The sequence below is a fragment of the Melospiza georgiana genome, chromosome Z (genome assembly GCF_028018845.1).
Source record: "Melospiza georgiana isolate bMelGeo1 chromosome Z, bMelGeo1.pri, whole genome shotgun sequence".
NCBI lineage: Eukaryota > Metazoa > Chordata > Aves > Passeriformes > Passerellidae > Melospiza > Melospiza georgiana.
Window position 1 is genome coordinate 43,482,234 of NC_080465.1, and position 22,216 is coordinate 43,504,449.

The following is a 22,216-nucleotide window of genomic DNA, read 5'->3' on the forward strand; positions in this document are numbered from 1 at the left end:
AGTTTTGGTACTTGAGAAGAGAGAGAGGGAAGGCCAGTGTTTGTTACCAGATAGAAGCAAGCTTTCCTCCTGATGATCTACTCAGGTAAAGAATGTCCTGCGGCTTTACCTGCTTCTGGATGAGATGAAAATCCTTGCCGTAGGTGTGGAAAGCCTTTTGGAAGGAGTCCTTCTCCTCAGGTGTCCATCTGTCGGAGCCTGGCAATAAAAAGCAGCAGGTAAATGGATCCCTCGATCCACATGAAGTAGATTCCACTGGCCGCCGCAAGAAAATGGTTGCAGGCCATCATTGCCGTGTGAGTACATGTCTGCTCCCTCAGAAGGTGATGAAGACAAGAGCAGGCATTCCGCCGGGAAAAGGATTGGAAAAGCAGTAATGCTGAAGGACTAGATGCTGGTGCTTTCCCCAGCCCCCGAGAAGACAAGACCTTGTGCTGGTGTTAAGCACAATTTGTTGAAGCAGAAACACTTGCCACAACACTGAAGGGGACGGCAGCATCTGTCAGTGAAGGAAGAAGCTCTGCTTTGCTTACCTGCGTAATGATAATCAGCCAAGGGATGGCCTTGAGCTGTTGCAGGCCCCCCTGATAGCAACATCTCCAGAGCCTCCTGCAAGATGCAAAGGGGAAAAGGCTTTAGGCGCCCCACCACATCCAAAATGAGCTGAAAAGCACAGATGCTGCCTTTCAGCTACTTTGCCTCTTCAGACATCCAAGCAACTGTATGCCATGTGGGTGAAAGCCTGGGATTTGATCCCAGTGCCTAGTTTTTGCTGCCCAGCCCTTTGATGCTGGTGCCCAAGAGTGGCATTTTGCTCCCCAAGCGAATGATTTTGCGGCTGCTGCAGCCAGAATGGCCTCAGCTGAGTGAGGCTTCTGGGAATTTCCTCTCCAAATGTCTTAGAGCAGCCAGAGCTGCAGGCGATTTCCAAGGCAGCAGGCTGCAGGAGCTTGCGCCGCCGCCTGCAGGAGGGAGATTCTCCCTGCTGGAGCCGTTTGGGCTCAGCCCTGCCGCAGCTGGAGGAGACACAGCAGGCAGCAGGTGCTCTGCTCCCTGTGAAGAGCCTTCATCAAGGAGCAGGCAGGAAAGGCTGTGCCAGTGGCCGGGCCTTGTGCATTCCCTGTGCCCTCTTCTGTGTGCCCACAGAGCGGCTTCTTACCGGAAGGCTGCCGCGTGCCTGATGCAGGCAGTGCAGGGCGCGCTCCAGGTCAGCTGCTGGGCCGGCAATGCCACGGGAGCTGGCCATGTCCAGCAGTTGTCTTACTGCAAGCACAAGAAAAAGCCAGCCCAAGTCAGCCTTGAGGCCAGCAAGAGCAAAGGTTGCCATGCAAGGCGGAAGGAAAGGCCAGGAGCTAAAGGCAGCAGCTTGGAGAGCATGAAAAGGAGAGCAAAGACAGGGCCAGCTGAAGCAAGGGCCCCCGCAGTGCTGGCTCTCCCTTCAGAGCAGCTTCTTGTAGAAGTGGAGGCCAATCTCCTCTCTTGCAGTGGCAAATGGGCCTGACCAATTTGGAGAGCAAGATGCTTGCTCTTTTTGCTGCTCTGCTGCAGAAGCAGAGCGTTCTCCTTGCCTCTAACACTTCTAGATGGGAAGATGGGCGAGACAGGGAGAGAAGCGGAGCCTGCAAAAAGCTGCCTTTCTATGCAAAAGGAGACTTGGAAAGATCCAAGTATGTCAGGGGTGGAAGAAAAGCTTGAAGAGAAGCTACCTCTGTCAGGTTTTTCCATGTCAGAGTCGTCTTCTCCCCAGGGCTTCCAGACCAGGCTTGCAGGCTCTTCATCCTCACTTGGTGCTCTGCTCTGCAGCTCTGGCAGCTCAGCCTGAAAGTCGCTGCCAACATTGATGTGCCTAAAGGAAGAAAGAGGTGAAGGTAAGATAGGCAAGTGCTCGAGAGAGCCTTGCTGTGGATGCACAGGCTTGAAGCAATCCCAGCCTGACTCTGAAAGAGCAGTTCTCCTCCTGGCCATTCCTCCAGTTTGCTGTCCTTTAACCCTAGGCCAAAACTCACGGCTGATTGTTGCCTCTTGCTTTCCTTTTCATTGTGCCTCTCCTTTCCACCTGAAAAAGATCCAAACAATGCTCCAATAAGAAATGGTTCCACCCAGGATGTGTCAGTAGCCTTCCTTTTCGACCTCATCGTTGCAAAGCCTGAGCTCCTCTGTGCCAGCTCCTTTCTTTTTGCTGTCATTGCCGTGCTTTTGAGGTGGAATTGCCTAGGCAGGAGCCTCTAGCAGTCAGCAGCTTCCTGAGGAGGGGAAGCAGAAGGCCATGCACTACTCTCTTCAGTCCTGGGGCCACTGGCAGGAGCCAAGAGAATGGGCTGCAAGATGTGGCAGTGCAGGCTTCGGGTGGATAGAAGGAAAAGGCTCTTCACGCAGAGGGTGCTTGGCCACTGGAACAGGCTCTCCAGGGAAGGGGTGCCAGCACCAAGGCTGACTGAGCTCCAAAACGGTTTGGACAGCGCTCTTGGGTATGTGATTGTTGAGGCTGCCCCGGGCAGGCCCTGGAGTTGGGCTCAGTGATCTTTGAGAATCCCTTGCAAGCCAGAAAATTCTCCGGTACTGTGATTGTGTTCTTGAGAAGATGGCATTTCACAGCTGCCCCTGAGCATGAGGTAGAAGCAGCCCTACATGCATTGAAAGAAGTGTCTACAGGATATGAAAATAGAATGTATCTATCAGAGATGTAACTATGGAAGCACATAAGGATTGCTGATGGCAGATGATTTTTGAAGTTGAACACCTGTGTTTGAGGACAAGGCCAGTGAAATGCTTGCATGGCCTGAATGAGAGGGATCCCAGAGGAGAAGTGCCATCATTCTGGTTTTTGCAGCTTTGGAGCAGGTGTGAGCTGAGTCAGGGCATAAGGGGATTTGTTGACACTGAAGCCCTGAACTCCTCAGGCATGACCAATTTGTTTTGGGGTCACCACAAGCTAGGTTTAGGACTGCAATGGGTGCCAGGAACTTTGAAGCAGGTGATGCGTGGAGGAGGATCTGCAACTGCACTGGGACAGCTCTCTACATCCTCTATGGAAAGGTCTGTGTTTGCCTGGGAGGCAACACGATTCCTTCAGAAGCTGCAGCCCGCTTTGACGTGGAAGGTGGCGTGGGGAAAGTGAGCACGCAGCCTGTGTGTGGTGGTTGGTGGGAGAGGCAGCTGGAGCCTGGTGCCCTTGTGTTAGTGCTTTGAAGGCAAGTGGGGATTTTCTTACCTTTGAGGATCCCCAAGTGCTGTGGGGATGCCTGGAGGCAGCCGAGGAGACGAGGATGTGGGTGCAGAGGCCGGGTGTGGCACTGAGTGCAGGAGGTGGCTGGTCAGGGACAGCCCAGGAGCTGATCGTGCAGCTGCTGCTCCAGCGCTGCTCCAGCAGCGTTCCACCAAGGGCCGCAGGAGCAGGAGACAACGACAGTTGCTATGGGCACAGCCCAACATTCCATGTAGAACCCCAGGGGAGCCATGGGACAGAAAGAGGCATGGGCCACCTCTGTCCCTTTTACTTCTGCTGCTGCAAGCTTGCTCTGAGAGCCTTGCCATTGGGTTTTTCTCCTGAGTGGTCTGAGGAGACGGGCAAAAGCAGTGCAGGGACAGCCCTGGCTCTTCTCGGTGCTTCTCTGCAAGGTGTCTCCACCTGAACGTGCCCAGGAGTCTGTCTGTGTCCAAGGGCCCAGAACCTCATCTCCTGCCCTGGAGAACCAGCAGGACTCCTCCCGCTGGCTCTCCTCCAGCTCTGAGAGGAGCTAGAATTTGCAAGTTGTTCAGCCGAGAGGCAACTCCAAAGCTTCCTCTCCAAGTGGAGGCATTCATGCTGCCCCCTTTCTCAAATCTCCTTTTGGTGCCCAATAATGTGGCTTGATGTTTTCCCTCCTTTGGCCTCTGAGCTGGTCACTCACCTCATCACTCCTTCCTTGAAACTTAGAGAAACAGCATGTTTCTCAGGGGAACTGATGGGGACACACAGACAGGGACAGCACGGTGGCATTTCTGTAGCAAACATGAATGCAGACTTTGTATATCCCTCTTCCAGCTCCCTTGGAGAAACTAGCTGTTTGTCTCAAAAGACTCAGGGATTCCTCTAACAAAGGAACGCTGATGGAATTATCTTTCCACACTGATGGCCTTGGCATTTCTTGTAATACTTAGATGGCAGATAGGATAAAACCCAGCCAGTTTTGCTGCTTCCCGGCCTTTAGTTAAGGCAAAGCAAATCTTGCTTCAGTCCCAATCTTGCTTCCTTGCCAGGCTGCATGTTGCCCACAGGGCAGCAAAGTGAGGGGGCAGCTGTAACAAGTGCCACTGCAAGGCAGATACTTTGTAGGCTCCAAGGCCCAGCTGCACTGGCTCCATCAGACAAGGGCAAGCTTCCCTGCGCTTCCCAGAAGCAGCCTGGCAATTGCCCCCTCCCTGGCCCCCTCTCCACCCTGCACAGCCCCTGCCACCAAAGCCTTGCGAGGCAGTGCCATTTGCTGGGCTAGATGAAAGAGGGACTTGGCTTCTTCTTTCGTGCAAATACCTAAGCTGTGGGAAGCCAGAGAGAGGATAATGATCCCAGCCGCTGTGCTTTAGCTAAGGAGATTGGTGGAGGCCCAGAGCGGGAGAGGGGTCCTTTCAAGAGAAACTGAAACTGAACTACTGATGCCTTTGTGGTGCATGGGATATGAATTGGACAGAATTGGAGGGGTTCTAGAAAGTTCTTCCAAGGTGGTCAGGTGCATCAGTGCCCCAAAATGAAACAAAGTTATGTTGCTGGGCTACAAAAAGGACTAAAGCTGTTGCTTTTAGGGCAGAAATGATGGTGAGAGCAGAGCACTCATTTTGATCCAATTCATTGAATTAAACAAAGCCTCCCTTTCCACTGGCAGCTGAGATTTGTAGGAATCAAAGGATGAAGCGCCAGCGTTCTTTCCCTGGCAGGAAAGGAGACACACCTTTGCCAGTCCTGCCAGCCGAGTAAGGGGCCGGGCCTTGGGGAGGTGGTGCGTGCCCAGATTCTCCTCTCAGGGCAAGTGCCGTCTTTGATTGCCGCAGTGATTTCATACAGACCAAAAGACAGAGTGGAACAAACATGGTTTAATGATAAAGACAGATTGTGTCTCAACAAAGGCAAAATGACAAAAGACGGAGCGTAGCCAACACCAAGCCTCTTCCATTGACTGATAAATCTAATCCTACTAATGAATCTTGAATAATACTCATGTACCTTAACTAAGAAATTGAGGAGATTCCTATCATGTAAACTAACTAAATAGAATTTCAGCAAGTCTAAAGGCTTAAAAACCAGTCCTATTCCTATCTAGTCCTATTGATGCCTAAGCCTTGCTAGGCCTGGCTGGACAAGCTGCAGGCTTGTCTAATTTGGTCTTTTCTTCTTGGCGAGAGGCTCTGCTTCTTTGCGAGGGCGATGTCTTCTCCTGTGTTTGTTCCTTTCCTGCATGGTTTCAAACAGCCTTGAAGACAGGAAACAAACCATCCATTGTTCCATTTAGTACACACCATTACAGCAAGTGGCAAGATCTGCCTTTTAGTATGAATTTCTGTCTCTTTGGGCAGTGGCAGGTTGTGAATTGATCAGAGCATGAGTCCAATCTTTCTTGTTTCAATGCCTTGAAATGTCTTCCTCCTTTTGCTGCATCCTATTTGGAATTTGATCAGCAGCATCAAAGCAAGCTTGGATGGATCTGTTGCTCCTTGTATGCAGTGTGTGTTGTTGGGGCAGGGTAAGGTTTCATTGTGAAGGCTGGGTTTGAAGTGAGCTGTTTGGGTTTGAGGTGGGTTGTAAGCTTGAGCAGGGCTGCGAGGGGCGATGGTGCAAGTGGCCTGAGCTTGCCCTGCGGCGCCTTTGCAAAGGGTCAGCCTGTTTGAGTGGCAAGGCGCAGGTTGGAGCAGAAAGAGCAGGAAGTTGCGCACCGTTTGCACTGGCCGCAGGGAAAGGGGCCTCCCGCCGAACGGGGCGGCTGGCGCGGTTGGCAGCAGGGACACTGGGCGCTGCCAGCCCTCTTGCGGCTTCTCTTCCCTGTCTGCCCATCCTCCTTTCTGGGGGGGCTTTTGCTCCTCTTGCCTTCGCCCACAGCCTGGAAATCAAAGAATCCTCTTTCAATGTTTCCTTCCCGTCAGAAAGCTGGAAATGCCTGCGTCCAGCACAAAAATCGATTGGCCTAAGCAAATCCTTGCAAAGCCTCAAGAGCTGAGGAAAGGGCTGCCTTTGCCAGTGGGCTGCGGCGGGCTGCCAAGGCAGAGCTTGGAGGGAAATGCTCCTCTTTCCTACAGGCCAAAGGGGTGGGATAAATGTGTGGCTATCTAGAATTCTACATTTCTTATTTCTACCTCTCTGCCTAACATTTATTTCCCTTGGGTTTTCCTGCAGAAATGTCTAGGGAATGGGATGGCAATTCAGTCAAATTAGGGAAGACACATGGTTAGACGTTTTCTACAACCCAGAATAATCTCTCTCTCTCTCTCTCTCACTCTTGCCAACCAAATTGCTCTTTGCTGGTAAGGAAAGTCTGAGGGGAGCCACAGCACTGGCAGCTGCTTCTTGGGGAGTATGCTGGGGGGCTAGAAAAACTGCCTGAAAATCTGCAACATCTCCCTGAAGACAGGGATTGCTGATGTCAGGAGGAGTGAAGTGGGGAATGAAGGGTGTGATTGGAGTCAGCAAAGGTGGCAGCCCTTGAGAAAGCCATCTGTAGAGAGTCCAAGGCCATTTGGGTGGTGGTGCGGCTTTCTTGGCTCAGAGTTAGGCTCCAGAATGGCGTATTTCAGGGCAGCAGCAGCAGAAGGAAGGCCTGGGCAGCATCTGCTGTGCCTTTCCCAGCACATGGGACGATGTGATCCTGGCAAAGCGGCGTCTGGCATGGCTGGCCAGCAGGTTTTCTCCCCTTCTCCCAGTTTCTTCACCCTCCTGGCATGCCTGGATTTTCTTGCCCCTCACCTGAGCAAGAGTGCTAGCAACTCTATGCTCCTTTTTCCAGGTGTAGTAGTACTCCACACACTGTGCCACGGTCTTAGTCTGGATCTGTTGTGAAGAGAAAAAGAAGGAATCTAAAATTCCTCTGTAGGGTGCTTTGGGGAAAAAGAAGAAGATGGAGTAAAGTAGGAAGTAAAATCATGAAGTAAATGGAGTAGGGTGTAAAATGAAATGAAGCTGGAGAAAGAGAGGCATCGTGCAATGTAGTAAAGCGTGTATCATGCTAGGTGGTAGCACACGTAATGCACAGATCAACAAGAAATCCATCTAGCACAGGTCTTCTTTGCCGGGTTCACTGCAGTTATGCCAGCACAATGTCTTGTGGAAGCAGCAGCAGACGTGTGCGACAAGTCTGAGAGAATAAATCCTCATATTGCAAAGGAGCTTGGAGAAAAGGGCTGGAGAGACAGGATCATCCTTTTCACACAGGCCTTTGATGTCCCGTTTTGTTCCTACTTGAGCAGTTTTGGTACTTGAGAAGAGAGAGAGGGAAGGCCAGTGTTTGTTACCAGATAGAAGCAAGCTTTCCTCCTGATGATCTACTCAGGTAAAGAATGTCCTGCGGCTTTACCTGCTTCTGGATGAGATGAAAATCCTTGCCGTAGGTGTGGAAAGCCTTTTGGAAGGAGTCCTTCTCCTCAGGTGTCCATCTGTCGGAGCCTGGCAATAAAAAGCAGCAGGTAAATGGATCCCTCGATCCACATGAAGTAGATTCCACTGGCCGCCGCAAGAAAATGGTTGCAGGCCATCATTGCCGTGTGAGTACATGTCTGCTCCCTCAGAAGGTGATGAAGACAAGAGCAGGCATTCCGCCGGGAAAAGGATTGGAAAAGCAGTAATGCTGAAGGACTAGATGCTGGTGCTTTCCCCAGCCCCCGAGAAGACAAGACCTTGTGCTGGTGTTAAGCACAATTTGTTGAAGCAGAAACACTTGCCACAACACTGAAGGGGACGGCAGCATCTGTCAGTGAAGGAAGAAGCTCTGCTTTGCTTACCTGCGTAATGATAATCAGCCAAGGGATGGCCTTGAGCTGTTGCAGGCCCCCCTGATAGCAACATCTCCAGAGCCTCCTGCAAGATGCAAAGGGGAAAAGGCTTTAGGCGCCCCACCACATCCAAAATGAGCTGAAAAGCACAGATGCTGCCTTTCAGCTACTTTGCCTCTTCAGACATCCAAGCAACTGTATGCCATGTGGGTGAAAGCCTGGGATTTGATCCCAGTGCCTAGTTTTTGCTGCCCAGCCCTTTGATGCTGGTGCCCAAGAGTGGCATTTTGCTCCCCAAGCGAATGATTTTGCGGCTGCTGCAGCCAGAATGGCCTCAGCTGAGTGAGGCTTCTGGGAATTTCCTCTCCAAATGTCTTAGAGCAGCCAGAGCTGCAGGCGATTTCCAAGGCAGCAGGCTGCAGGAGCTTGCGCCGCCGCCTGCAGGAGGGAGATTCTCCCTGCTGGAGCCGTTTGGGCTCAGCCCTGCCGCAGCTGGAGGAGACACAGCAGGCAGCAGGTGCTCTGCTCCCTGTGAAGAGCCTTCATCAAGGAGCAGGCAGGAAAGGCTGTGCCAGTGGCCGGGCCTTGTGCATTGCCTGTGCCCTCTTCTGTGCGCCCACAGAGCGGCTTCTTACCGGAAGGCTGCCGCGTGCCTGGTGCAGGCAGTGCAGGGCGCGCTCCAGGTCAGCTGCTGGGCCGGCAATGCCACGGGAGCTGGCCATGTCCAGCAGTTGTCTTACTGCAAGCACAAGAAAAAGCCAGCCCAAGTCAGCCTTGAGGCCAGCAAGAGCAAAGGTTGCCATGCAAGGCGGAAGGAAAGGCCAGGAGCTAAAGGCAGCAGCTTGGAGAGCATGAAAAGGAGAGCAAAGACAGGACCAGCTGAAGCAAGGGCCCCCGCAGTGCTGGCTCTCCCTTCAGAGCAGCTTCTTGTAGAAGTGGAGGCCAATCTCCTCTCTTGCAGTGGCAAATGGGCCTGACCAATTTGGAGAGCAAGATGCTTGCTCTTTTTGCTGCTCTGCTGCAGAAGCAGAGCGTTCTCCTTGCCTCTAACACTTCTAGATGGGAAGATGGGCGAGACAGGGAGAGAAGCGGAGCCTGCAAAAAGCTGCCTTTCTATGCAAAAGGAGACTTGGAAAGATCCAAGTATGTCAGGGGTGGAAGAAAAGCTTGAAGAGAAGCTACCTCTGTCAGGTTTTTCCATGTCAGAGTCGTCTTCTCCCCAGGGCTTCCAGACCAGGCTTGCAGGCTCTTCATCCTCACTTGGTGCTCTGCTCTGCAGCTCTGGCAGCTCAGCCTGAAAGTCGCTGCCAACATTGATGTGCCTAAAGGAAGAAAGAGGTGAAGGTAAGATAGGCAAGTGCTCGAGAGAGCCTTGCTGTGGATGCACAGGCTTGAAGCAATCCCAGCCTGACTCTGAAAGAGCAGTTCTCCTCCTGGCCATTCCTCCAGTTTGCTGTCCTTTAACCCTAGGCCAAAACTCATGGCTGATTGTTGCCTCTTGCTTTCCTTTTCATTGTGCCTCTCCTTTCCACCTGAAAAAGATCCAAACAATGCTCCAATAAGAAATGGTTCCACCCAGGATGTGTCAGTAGCCTTCCTTTTCGACCTCATCGTTGCAAAGCCTGAGCTCCTCTGTGCCAGCTCCTTTCTTTTTGCTGTCATTGCCGTGCTTTTGAGGTGGAATTGCCTAGGCAGGAGCCTCTAGCAGTCAGCAGCTTCCTGAGGAGGGGAAGCAGAAGGCCATGCACTACTGTCTTCAGTCCTGGGGCCACTGGCAGGAGCCAAGAGAATGGGCTGCAAGATGTGGCAGTGCAGGCTTCGGGTGGATAGAAGGAAAAGGCTCTTCACGCAGAGGGTGCTTGGCCACTGGAACAGGCTCTCCAGGGAAGGGGTGCCAGCACCAAGGCTGACTGAGCTCCAAAACGGTTTGGACAGCGCTCTTGGGTATGTGATTGTTGAGGCTGCCCCGGGCAGGCCCTGGAGTTGGGCTCAGTGATCTTTGAGAATCCCTTGCAAGCCAGAAAATTCTCCGGTACTGTGATTGTGTTCTTGAGAAGATGGCATTTCACAGCTGCCCCTGAGCATGAGGTAGAAGCAGCCCTACATGCATTGAAAGAAGTGTCTACAGGATATGAAAATAGAATGTATCTATCAGAGATGTAACTATGGAAGCACATAAGGATTGCTGATGGCAGATGATTTTTGAAGTTGAACACCTGTGTTTGAGGACAAGGCCAGTGAAATGCTTGCATGGCCTGAATGAGAGGGATCCCAGAGGAGAAGTGCCATCATTCTGGTTTTTGCAGCTTTGGAGCAGGTGTGAGCTGAGTCAGGGCGTAAGGGGATTTGTTGACACTGAAGCCCTGAACTCCTCAGGCATGACCAATTTGTTTTGGGGTCACCACAAGCTAGGTTTAGGACTGCAATGGGTGCCAGGAACTTTGAAGCAGGTGATGCGTGGAGGAGGATCTGCAACTGCACTGGGACAGCTCTCTACATCCTCTATGGAAAGGTCTGTGTTTGCCTGGGAGGCAACACGATTCCTTCAGAAGCTGCAGCCCGCTTTGACGTGGAAGGTGGCGTGGGGAAAGTGAGCACGCAGCCTGTGTGTGGTGGTTGGTGGGAGAGGCAGCTGGAGCCTGGTGCCCTTGTGTTAGTGCTTTGAAGGCAAGTGGGGATTTTCTTACCTTTGAGGATCCCCAAGTGCTGTGGGGATGCCTGGAGGCAGCCGAGGAGACGAGGATGTGGGTGCAGAGGCCGGGTGTGGCGCTGAGTGCAGGAGGTGGCTGGTCAGGGACAGCCCAGGAGCTGATCGTGCAGCTGCTGCTCCAGCGCTGCTCCAGCAGCGTTCCACCAAGGGCCGCAGGAGCAGGAGACAACGACAGTTGCTATGGGCACAGCCCAACATTCCATGTAGAACCCCAGGGGAGCCATGGGACAGAAAGAGGCATGGGCCACCTCTGTCCCTTTTACTTCTGCTGCTGCAAGCTTGCTCTGAGAGCCTTGCCATTGGGTTTTTCTCCTGAGTGGTCTGAGGAGACGGGCAAAAGCAGTGCAGGGACAGCCCTGGCTCTTCTCGGTGCTTCTCTGCAAGGTGTCTCCACCTGAACGTGCCCAGGAGTCTGTCTGTGTCCAAGGGCCCAGAACCTCATCTCCTGCCCTGGAGAACCAGCAGGACTCCTCCCGCTGGCTCTCCTCCAGCTCTGAGAGGAGCTAGAATTTGCAAGTTGTTCAGCCGAGAGGCAACTCCAAAGCTTCCTCTCCAAGTGGAGGCATTCATGCTGCCCCCTTTGTCAAATCTCCTTTTGGTGCCCAATAATGTGGCTTGATGTTTTCCCTCCTTTGGCCTCTGAGCTGGTCACTCACCTCATCACTCCTTCCTTGAAACTTAGAGAAACAGCATGTTTCTCAGGGGAACTGATGGGGACACACAGACAGGGACAGCACGGTGGCATTTCTGTAGCAAACATGAATGCAGACTTTGTATATCCCTCTTCCAGCTCCCTTGGAGAAACTAGCTGTTTGTCTCAAAAGACTCAGGGATTCCTCTAACAAAGGAACGCTGATGGAATTATCTTTCCACACTGATGGCCTTGGCATTTCTTGTAATACTTAGATGGCAGATAGGATAAAACCCAGCCAGTTTTGCTGCTTCCCGGCCTTTAGTTAAGGCAAAGCAAATCTTGCTTCAGTCCCAATCTTGCTTCCTTGCCAGGCTGCATGTTGCCCACAGGGCAGCAAAGTGAGGGGGCAGCTGTAACAAGTGCCACTGCAAGGCAGATACTTTGTAGGCTCCAAGGCCCAGCTGCACTGGCTCCATCAGACAAGGGCAAGCTTCCCTGCGCTTCCCAGAAGCAGCCTGGCAATTGCCCCCTCCCTGGCCCCCTCTCCACCCTGCACAGCCCCTGCCACCAAAGCCTTGCGAGGCAGTGCCATTTGCTGGGCTAGATGAAAGAGGGACTTGGCTTCTTCTTTCGTGCAAATACCTAAGCTGTGGGAAGCCAGAGAGAGGATAATGATCCCAGCCGCTGTGCTTTAGCTAAGGAGATTGGTGGAGGCCCAGAGCAGGAGAGGGGTCCTTTCAAGAGAAACTGAAACTGAACTACTGATGCCTTTGTGGTGCATGGGATATGAATTGGACAGAATTGGAGGGGTTCTAGAAAGTTCTTCCAAGGTGGTCAGGTGCATCAGTGCCCCAAAATGAAACAAAGTTATGTTGCTGGGCTACAAAAAGGACTAAAGCTGTTGCTTTTAGGGCAGAAATGATGGTGAGAGCAGAGCACTCATTTTGATCCAATTCATTGAATTAAACAAAGCCTCCCTTTCCACTGGCAGCTGAGATTTGTAGGAATCAAAGGATGAAGCGCCAGCGTTCTTTCCCTGGCAGGAAAGGAGACACACCTTTGCCAGTCCTGCCAGCTGAGCAAGGGGCCGGGCCTTGGGGAGGTGGTGCGTGCCCAGATTCTCCTCTCAGGGCAAGTGCCGTCTTTGATTGCCGCAGTGATTTCATACAGACCAAAAGACAGAGTGGAACAAACATGGTTTAATGATAAAGACAGATTGTGTCTCAACAAAGGCAAAATGACAAAAGACGGAGCGTAGCCAACACCAAGCCTCTTCCATTGACTGATAAATCTAATCCTACTAATGAATCTTGAATAATACTCATGTACCTTAACTAAGAAATTGAGGAGATTCCTATCATGTAAACTAACTAAATAGAATTTCAGCAAGTCTAAAGGCTTAAAAACCAGTCCTATTCCTATCTAGTCCTATTGATGCCTAAGCCTTGCTAGGCCTGGCTGGACAAGCTGCAGGCTTGTCTAATTTGGTCTTTTCTTCTTGGCGAGAGGCTCTGCTTCTTTGCGAGGGCGATGTCTTCTCCTGTGTTTGTTCCTTTCCTGCATGGTTTCAAACAGCCTTGAAGACAGGAAACAAACCATCCATTGTTCCATTTAGTACACACCATTACAGCAAGTGGCAAGATCTGCCTTTTAGTATGAATTTCTGTCTCTTTGGGCAGTGGCAGGTTGTGAATTGATCAGAGCATGAGTCCAATCTTTCTTGTTTCAATGCCTTGAAATGTCTTCCTCCTTTTGCTGCATCCTATTTGGAATTTGATCAGCAGCATCAAAGCAAGCTTGGATGGATCTGTTGCTCCTTGTATGCAGTGTGTGTTGTTGGGGCAGGGTAAGGTTTCATTGTGAAGGCTGGGTTTGAAGTGAGCTGTTTGGGTTTGAGGTGGGTTGTAAGCTTGAGCAGGGCTGCGAGGGGCGATGGTGCAAGTGGCCTGAGCTTGCCCTGCGGCGCCTTTGCAAAGGGTCAGCCTGTTTGAGTGGCAAGGCGCAGGTTGGAGCAGAAAGAGCAGGAAGTTGCGCACCGTTTGCACTGGCCGCAGGGAAAGGGGCCTCCCGCCGAACGGGGCGGCTGGCGCGGTTGGCAGCAGGGACACTGGGCGCTGCCAGCCCTCTTGCGGCTTCTCTTCCCTGTCTGCCCATCCTCCTTTCTGGGGGGGCTTTTGCTCCTCTTGCCTTCGCCCACAGCCTGGAAATCAAAGAATCCTCTTTCAATGTTTCCTTCCCGTCAGAAAGCTGGAAATGCCTGCGTCCAGCACAAAAATCGATTGGCCTAAGCAAATCCTTGCAAAGCCTCAAGAGCTGAGGAAAGGGCTGCCTTTGCCAGTGGGCTGCGGCGGGCTGCCAAGGCAGAGCTTGGAGGGAAATGCTCCTCTTTCCTACAGGCCAAAGGGGTGGGATAAATGTGTGGCTATCTAGAATTCTACATTTCTTATTTCTACCTCTCTGCCTAACATTTATTTCCCTTGGGTTTTCCTGCAGAAATGTCTAGGGAATGGGATGGCAATTCAGTCAAATTAGGGAAGACACATGGTTAGACGTTTTCTACAACCCAGAATAATCTCTCTCTCTCTCTCTCTCACTCTTGCCAACCAAATTGCTCTTTGCTGGTAAGGAAAGTCTGAGGGGAGCCACAGCACTGGCAGCTGCTTCTTGGGGAGTATGCTGGGGGGCTAGAAAAACTGCCTGAAAATCTGCAACATCTCCCTGAAGACAGGGATTGCTGATGTCAGGAGGAGTGAAGTGGGGAATGAAGGGTGTGATTGGAGTCAGCAAAGGTGGCAGCCCTTGAGAAAGCCATCTGTAGAGAGTCCAAGGCCATTTGGGTGGTGGTGCGGCTTTCTTGGCTCAGAGTTAGGCTCCAGAATGGCGTATTTCAGGGCAGCAGCAGCAGAAGGAAGGCCTGGGCAGCATCTGCTGTGCCTTTCCCAGCACATGGGACGATGTGATCCTGGCAAAGCGGCGTCTGGCATGGCTGGCCAGCAGGTTTTCTCCCCTTCTCCCAGTTTCTTCACCCTCCTGGCATGCCTGGATTTTCTTGCCCCTCACCTGAGCAAGAGTGCTAGCAACTCTATGCTCCTTTTTCCAGGTGTAGTAGTACTCCACACACTGTGCCACGGTCTTAGTCTGGATCTGTTGTGAAGAGAAAAAGAAGGAATCTAAAATTCCTCTGTAGGGTGCTTTGGGGAAAAAGAAGAAGATGGAGTAAAGTAGGAAGTAAAATCATGAAGTAAATGGAGTAGGGTGTAAAATGAAATGAAGCTGGAGAAAGAGAGGCATCGTGCAATGTAGTAAAGCGTGTATCATGCTAGGTGGTAGCACACGTAATGCACAGATCAACAAGAAATCCATCTAGCACAGGTCTTCTTTGCCGGGTTCACTGCAGTTATGCCAGCACAATGTCTTGTGGAAGCAGCAGCAGACGTGTGCGACAAGTCTGAGAGAATAAATCCTCATATTGCAAAGGAGCTTGGAGAAAAGGGCTGGAGAGACAGGATCATCCTTTTCACACAGGCCTTTGATGTCCCGTTTTGTTCCTACTTGAGCAGTTTTGGTACTTGAGAAGAGAGAGAGGGAAGGCCAGTGTTTGTTACCAGATAGAAGCAAGCTTTCCTCCTGATGATCTACTCAGGTAAAGAATGTCCTGCGGCTTTACCTGCTTCTGGATGAGATGAAAATCCTTGCTGTAGGTGTGGAAAGCCTTTTGGAAGGAGTCCTTCTCCTCAGGTGTCCATCTGTCGGAGCCTGGCAATAAAAAGCAGCAGGTAAATGGATCCCTCGATCCACATGAAGTAGATTCCACTGGCCGCCGCAAGAAAATGGTTGCAGGCCATCATTGCCGTGTGAGTACATGTCTGCTCCCTCAGAAGGTGATGAAGACAAGAGCAGGCATTCCGCCGGGAAAAGGATTGGAAAAGCAGTAATGCTGAAGGACTAGATGCTGGTGCTTTCCCCAGCCCCCGAGAAGACAAGACCTTGTGCTGGTGTTAAGCACAATTTGTTGAAGCAGAAACACTTGCCACAACACTGAAGGGGACGGCAGCATCTGTCAGTGAAGGAAGAAGCTCTGCTTTGCTTACCTGCGTAATGATAATCAGCCAAGGGATGGCCTTGAGCTGTTGCAGGCCCCCCTGATAGCAACATCTCCAGAGCCTCCTGCAAGATGCAAAGGGGAAAAGGCTTTAGGCACCCCACCACATCCAAAATGAGCTGAAAAGCACAGATGCTGCCTTTCAGCTACTTTGCCTCTTCAGACATCCAAGCAACTGTATGCCATGTGGGTGAAAGCCTGGGATTTGATCCCAGTGCCTAGTTTTTGCTGCCCAGCCCTTTGATGCTGGTGCCCAAGAGTGGCATTTTGCTCCCCAAGCGAATGATTTTGCGGCTGCTGCAGCCAGAATGGCCTCAGCTGAGTGAGGCTTCTGGGAATTTCCTCTCCAAATGTCTTAGAGCAGCCAGAGCTGCAGGCGATTTCCAAGGCAGCAGGCTGCAGGAGCTTGCGCCGCCGCCTGCAGGAGGGAGATTCTCCCTGCTGGAGCCGTTTGGGCTCAGCCCTGCCGCAGCTGGAGGAGACACAGCAGGCAGCAGGTGCTCTGCTCCCTGTGAAGAGCCTTCATCAAGGAGCAGGCAGGAAAGGCTGTGCCAGTGGCCGGGCCTTGTGCATTCCCTGTGCCCTCTTCTGTGTGCCCACAGAGCGGCTTCTTACCGGAAGGCTGCCGCGTGCCTGGTGCAGGCAGTGCAGGGCGCGCTCCAGGTCAGCTGCTGGGCCGGCAATGCCACGGGAGCTGGCCATGTCCAGCAGTTGTCTTACTGCAAGCACAAGAAAAAGCCAGCCCAAGTCAGCCTTGAGGCCAGCAAGAGCAAAGGTTGCCATGCAAGGCGGAAGGAAAGGCCAGGAGCTAAAGGCAGCAGCTTGGAGAGCATGAAAAGGAGAGCAAAGACAGGGCCAGCTGAAGCAAGGGCCCCCGCAGTGCTGGCTCTCCCTTCAGAGCAGCTTCTTGTAGAAGTGGAGGCCAATCTCCTCTCTTGCAGTGGCAAATGGGCCTGACCAATTTGGAGAGCAAGATGCTTGCTCTTTTTGCTGCTCTGCTGCAGAAGCAGAGCGTTCTCCTTGCCTCTAACACTTCTAGATGGGAAGATGGGCGAGACAGGGAGAGAAGCGGAGCCTGCAAAAAGCTGCCTTTCTATGCAAAAGGAGACTTGGAAAGATCCAAGTATGTCAGGGGTGGAAGAAAAGCTTGAAGAGAAGCTACCTCTGTCAGGTTTTTCCATGTCAGAGTCGTCTTCTCCCCAGGGCTTCCAGACCAGGCTTGCAGGCTCTTCATCCTCACTTGGTGCTCTGCTCTGCAGCTCTGGCAGCTCAGCCTGAAAGTCGCTGCCAACATTGATGTGCCTAAAGGAAGAAAGAGGTGAAGGTAAGATAGGCAAGTGCTCGAGAGAGCCTTGCTGTGGATGCACAGGCTTGAAGCAATCCCAGCCTGACTCTGAAAGAGCAGTTCTCCTCCTGGCCATTCCTCCAGTTTGCTGTCCTTTAACCCTAGGCCAAAACTCACGGCTGATTGTTGCCTCTTGCTTTCCTTTTCATTGTGCCTCTCCTTTCCACCTGAAAAAGATCCAAACAATGCTCCAATAAGAAATGGTTCCACCCAGGATGTGTCAGTAGCCTTCCTTTTCGACCTCATCGTTGCAAAGCCTGAGCTCCTCTGTGCCAGCTCCTTTCTTTTTGCTGTCATTGCCGTGCTTTTGAGGTGGAATTGCCTAGGCAGGAGCCTCTAGCAGTCAGCAGCTTCCTGAGGAGGGGAAGCAGAAGGCCATGCACTACTCTCTTCAGTCCTGGGGCCACTGGCAGGAGCCAAGAGAATGGGCTGCAAGATGTGGCAGTGCAGGCTTCGGGTGGATAGAAGGAAAAGGCTCTTCACGCAGAGGGTGCTTGGCCACTGGAACAGGCTCTCCAGGGAAGGGGTGCCAGCACCAAGGCTGACTGAGCTCCAAAACGGTTTGGACAGCGCTCTTGGGTATGTGATTGTTGAGGCTGCCCCGGGCAGGCCCTGGAGTTGGGCTCAGTGATCTTTGAGAATCCCTTGCAAGCCAGAAAATTCTCCGGTACTGTGATTGTGTTCTTGAGAAGATGGCATTTCACAGCTGCCCCTGAGCATGAGGTAGAAGCAGCCCTACATGCATTGAAAGAAGTGTCTACAGGATATGAAAATAGAATGTATCTATCAGAGATGTAACTATGGAAGCACATAAGGATTGCTGATGGCAGATGATTTTTGAAGTTGAACACCTGTGTTTGAGGACAAGGCCAGTGAAATGCTTGCATGGCCTGAATGAGAGGGATCCCAGAGGAGAAGTGCCATCATTCTGGTTTTTGCAGCTTTGGAGCAGGTGTGAGCTGAGTCAGGGCATAAGGGGATTTGTTGACACTGAAGCCCTGAACTCCTCAGGCATGACCAATTTGTTTTGGGGTCACCACAAGCTAGGTTTAGGACTGCAATGGGTGCCAGGAACTTTGAAGCAGGTGATGCGTGGAGGAGGATCTGCAACTGCACTGGGACAGCTCTCTACATCCTCTATGGAAAGGTCTGTGTTTGCCTGGGAGGCAACACGATTCCTTCAGAAGCTGCAGCCCGCTTTGACGTGGAAGGTGGCGTGGGGAAAGTGAGCACGCAGCCTGTGTGTGGTGGTTGGTGGGAGAGGCAGCTGGAGCCTGGTGCCCTTGTGTTAGTGCTTTGAAGGCAAGTGGGGATTTTCTTACCTTTGAGGATCCCCAAGTGCTGTGGGGATGCCTGGAGGCAGCCGAGGAGACGAGGATGTGGGTGCAGAGGCCGGGTGTGGCACTGAGTGCAGGAGGTGGCTGGTCAGGGACAGCCCAGGAGCTGATCGTGCAGCTGCTGCTCCAGCGCTGCTCCAGCAGCGTTCCACCAAGGGCCGCAGGAGCAGGAGACAACGACAGTTGCTATGGGCACAGCCCAACATTCCATGTAGAACCCCAGGGGAGCCATGGGACAGAAAGAGGCATGGGCCACCTCTGTCCCTTTTACTTCTGCTGCTGCAAGCTTGCTCTGAGAGCCTTGCCATTGGGTTTTTCTCCTGAGTGGTCTGAGGAGACGGGCAAAAGCAGTGCAGGGACAGCCCTGGCTCTTCTCGGTGCTTCTCTGCAAGGTGTCTCCACCTGAACGTGCCCAGGAGTCTGTCTGTGTCCAAGGGCCCAGAACCTCATCTCCTGCCCTGGAGAACCAGCAGGACTCCTCCCGCTGGCTCTCCTCCAGCTCTGAGAGGAGCTAGAATTTGCAAGTTGTTCAGCCGAGAGGCAACTCCAAAGCTTCCTCTCCAAGTGGAGGCATTCATGCTGCCCCCTTTCTCAAATCTCCTTTTGGTGCCCAATAATGTGGCTTGATGTTTTCCCTCCTTTGGCCTCTGAGCTGGTCACTCACCTCATCACTCCTTCCTTGAAACTTAGAGAAACAGCATGTTTCTCAGGGGAACTGATGGGGACACACAGACAGGGACAGCACGGTGGCATTTCTGTAGCAAACATGAATGCAGACTTTGTATATCCCTCTTCCAGCTCCCTTGGAGAAACTAGCTGTTTGTCTCAAAAGACTCAGGGATTCCTCTAACAAAGGAACGCTGATGGAATTATCTTTCCACACTGATGGCCTTGGCATTTCTTGTAATACTTAGATGGCAGATAGGATAAAACCCAGCCAGTTTTGCTGCTTCCCGGCCTTTAGTTAAGGCAAAGCAAATCTTGCTTCAGTCCCAATCTTGCTTCCTTGCCAGGCTGCATGTTGCCCACAGGGCAGCAAAGTGAGGGGGCAGCTGTAACAAGTGCCACTGCAAGGCAGATACTTTGTAGGCTCCAAGGCCCAGCTGCACTGGCTCCATCAGACAAGGGCAAGCTTCCCTGCGCTTCCCAGAAGCAGCCTGGCAATTGCCCCCTCCCTGGCCCCCTCTCCACCCTGCACAGCCCCTGCCACCAAAGCCTTGCGAGGCAGTGCCATTTGCTGGGCTAGATGAAAGAGGGACTTGGCTTCTTCTTTCGTGCAAATACCTAAGCTGTGGGAAGCCAGAGAGAGGATAATGATCCCAGCCGCTGTGCTTTAGCTAAGGAGATTGGTGGAGGCCCAGAGCAGGAGAGGGGTCCTTTCAAGAGAAACTGAAACTGAACTACTGATGCCTTTGTGGTGCATGGGATATGAATTGGACAGAATTGGAGGGGTTCTAGAAAGTTCTTCCAAGGTGGTCAGGTGCATCAGTGCCCCAAAATGAAACAAAGTTATGTTGCTGGGCTACAAAAAGGACTAAAGCTGTTGCTTTTAGGGCAGAAATGATGGTGAGAGCAGAGCACTCATTTTGATCCAATTCATTGAATTAAACAAAGCCTCCCTTTCCACTGGCAGCTGAGATTTGTAGGAATCAAAGGATGAAGCGCCAGCGTTCTTTCCCTGGCAGGAAAGGAGACACACCTTTGCCAGTCCTGCCAGCCGAGTAAGGGGCCGGGCCTTGGGGAGGTGGTGCGTGCCCAGATTCTCCTCTCAGGGCAAGTGCCGTCTTTGATTGCCGCAGTGATTTCATACAGACCAAAAGACAGAGTGGAACAAACATGGTTTAATGATAAAGACAGATTGTGTCTCAACAAAGGCAAAATGACAAAAGACGGAGCGTAGCCAACACCAAGCCTCTTCCATTGACTGATAAATCTAATCCTACTAATGAATCTTGAATAATACTCATGTACCTTAACTAAGAAATTGAGGAGATTCCTATCATGTAAACTAACTAAATAGAATTTCAGCAAGTCTAAAGGCTTAAAAACCAGTCCTATTCCTATCTAGTCCTATTGATGCCTAAGCCTTGCTAGGCCTGGCTGGACAAGCTGCAGGCTTGTCTAATTTGGTCTTTTCTTCTTGGCGAGAGGCTCTGCTTCTTTGCGAGGGCGATGTCTTCTCCTGTGTTTGTTCCTTTCCTGCATGGTTTCAAACAGCCTTGAAGACAGGAAACAAACCATCCATTGTTCCATTTAGTACACACCATTACAGCAAGTGGCAAGATCTGCCTTTTAGTATGAATTTCTGTCTCTTTGGGCAGTGGCAGGTTGTGAATTGATCAGAGCATGAGTCCAATCTTTCTTGTTTCAATGCCTTGAAATGTCTTCCTCCTTTTGCTGCATCCTATTTGGAATTTGATCAGCAGCATCAAAGCAAGCTTGGATGGATCTGTTGCTCCTTGTATGCAGTGTGTGTTGTTGGGGCAGGGTAAGGTTTCATTGTGAAGGCTGGGTTTGAAGTGAGCTGTTTGGGTTTGAGGTGGGTTGTAAGCTTGAGCAGGGCTGCGAGGGGCGATGGTGCAAGTGGCCTGAGCTTGCCCTGCGGCGCCTTTGCAAAGGGTCAGCCTGTTTGAGTGGCAAGGCGCAGGTTGGAGCAGAAAGAGCAGGAAGTTGCGCACCGTTTGCACTGGCCGCAGGGAAAGGGGCCTCCCGCCGAACGGGGCGGCTGGCGCGGTTGGCAGCAGGGACACTGGGCGCTGCCAGCCCTCTTGCGGCTTCTCTTCCCTGTCTGCCCATCCTCCTTTCTGGGGGGGCTTTTGCTCCTCTTGCCTTCGCCCACAGCCTGGAAATCAAAGAATCCTCTTTCAATGTTTCCTTCCCGTCAGAAAGCTGGAAATGCCTGCGTCCAGCACAAAAATCGATTGGCCTAAGCAAATCCTTGCAAAGCCTCAAGAGCTGAGGAAAGGGCTGCCTTTGCCAGTGGGCTGCGGCGGGCTGCCAAGGCAGAGCTTGGAGGGAAATGCTCCTCTTTCCTACAGGCCAAAGGGGTGGGATAAATGTGTGGCTATCTAGAATTCTACATTTCTTATTTCTACCTCTCTGCCTAACATTTATTTCCCTTGGGTTTTCCTGCAGAAATGTCTAGGGAATGGGATGGCAATTCAGTCAAATTAGGGAAGACACATGGTTAGACGTTTTCTACAACCCAGAATAATCTCTCTCTCTCTCTCTCTCACTCTTGCCAACCAAATTGCTCTTTGCTGGTAAGGAAAGTCTGAGGGGAGCCACAGCACTGGCAGCTGCTTCTTGGGGAGTATGCTGGGGGGCTAGAAAAACTGCCTGAAAATCTGCAACATCTCCCTGAAGACAGGGATTGCTGATGTCAGGAGGAGTGAAGTGGGGAATGAAGGGTGTGATTGGAGTCAGCAAAGGTGGCAGCCCTTGAGAAAGCCATCTGTAGAGAGTCCAAGGCCATTTGGGTGGTGGTGCGGCTTTCTTGGCTCAGAGTTAGGCTCCAGAATGGCGTATTTCAGGGCAGCAGCAGCAGAAGGAAGGCCTGGGCAGCATCTGCTGTGCCTTTCCCAGCACATGGGACGATGTGATCCTGGCAAAGCGGCGTCTGGCATGGCTGGCCAGCAGGTTTTCTCCCCTTCTCCCAGTTTCTTCACCCTCCTGGCATGCCTGGATTTTCTTGCCCCTCACCTGAGCAAGAGTGCTAGCAACTCTATGCTCCTTTTTCCAGGTGTAGTAGTACTCCACACACTGTGCCACGGTCTTAGTCTGGATCTGTTGTGAAGAGAAAAAGAAGGAATCTAAAATTCCTCTGTAGGGTGCTTTGGGGAAAAAGAAGAAGATGGAGTAAAGTAGGAAGTAAAATCATGAAGTAAATGGAGTAGGGTGTAAAATGAAATGAAGCTGGAGAAAGAGAGGCATCGTGCAATGTAGTAAAGCGTGTATCATGCTAGGTGGTAGCACACGTAATGCACAGATCAACAAGAAATCCATCTAGCACAGGTCTTCTTTGCCGGGTTCACTGCAGTTATGCCAGCACAATGTCTTGTGGAAGCAGCAGCAGACGTGTGCGACAAGTCTGAGAGAATAAATCCTCATATTGCAAAGGAGCTTGGAGAAAAGGGCT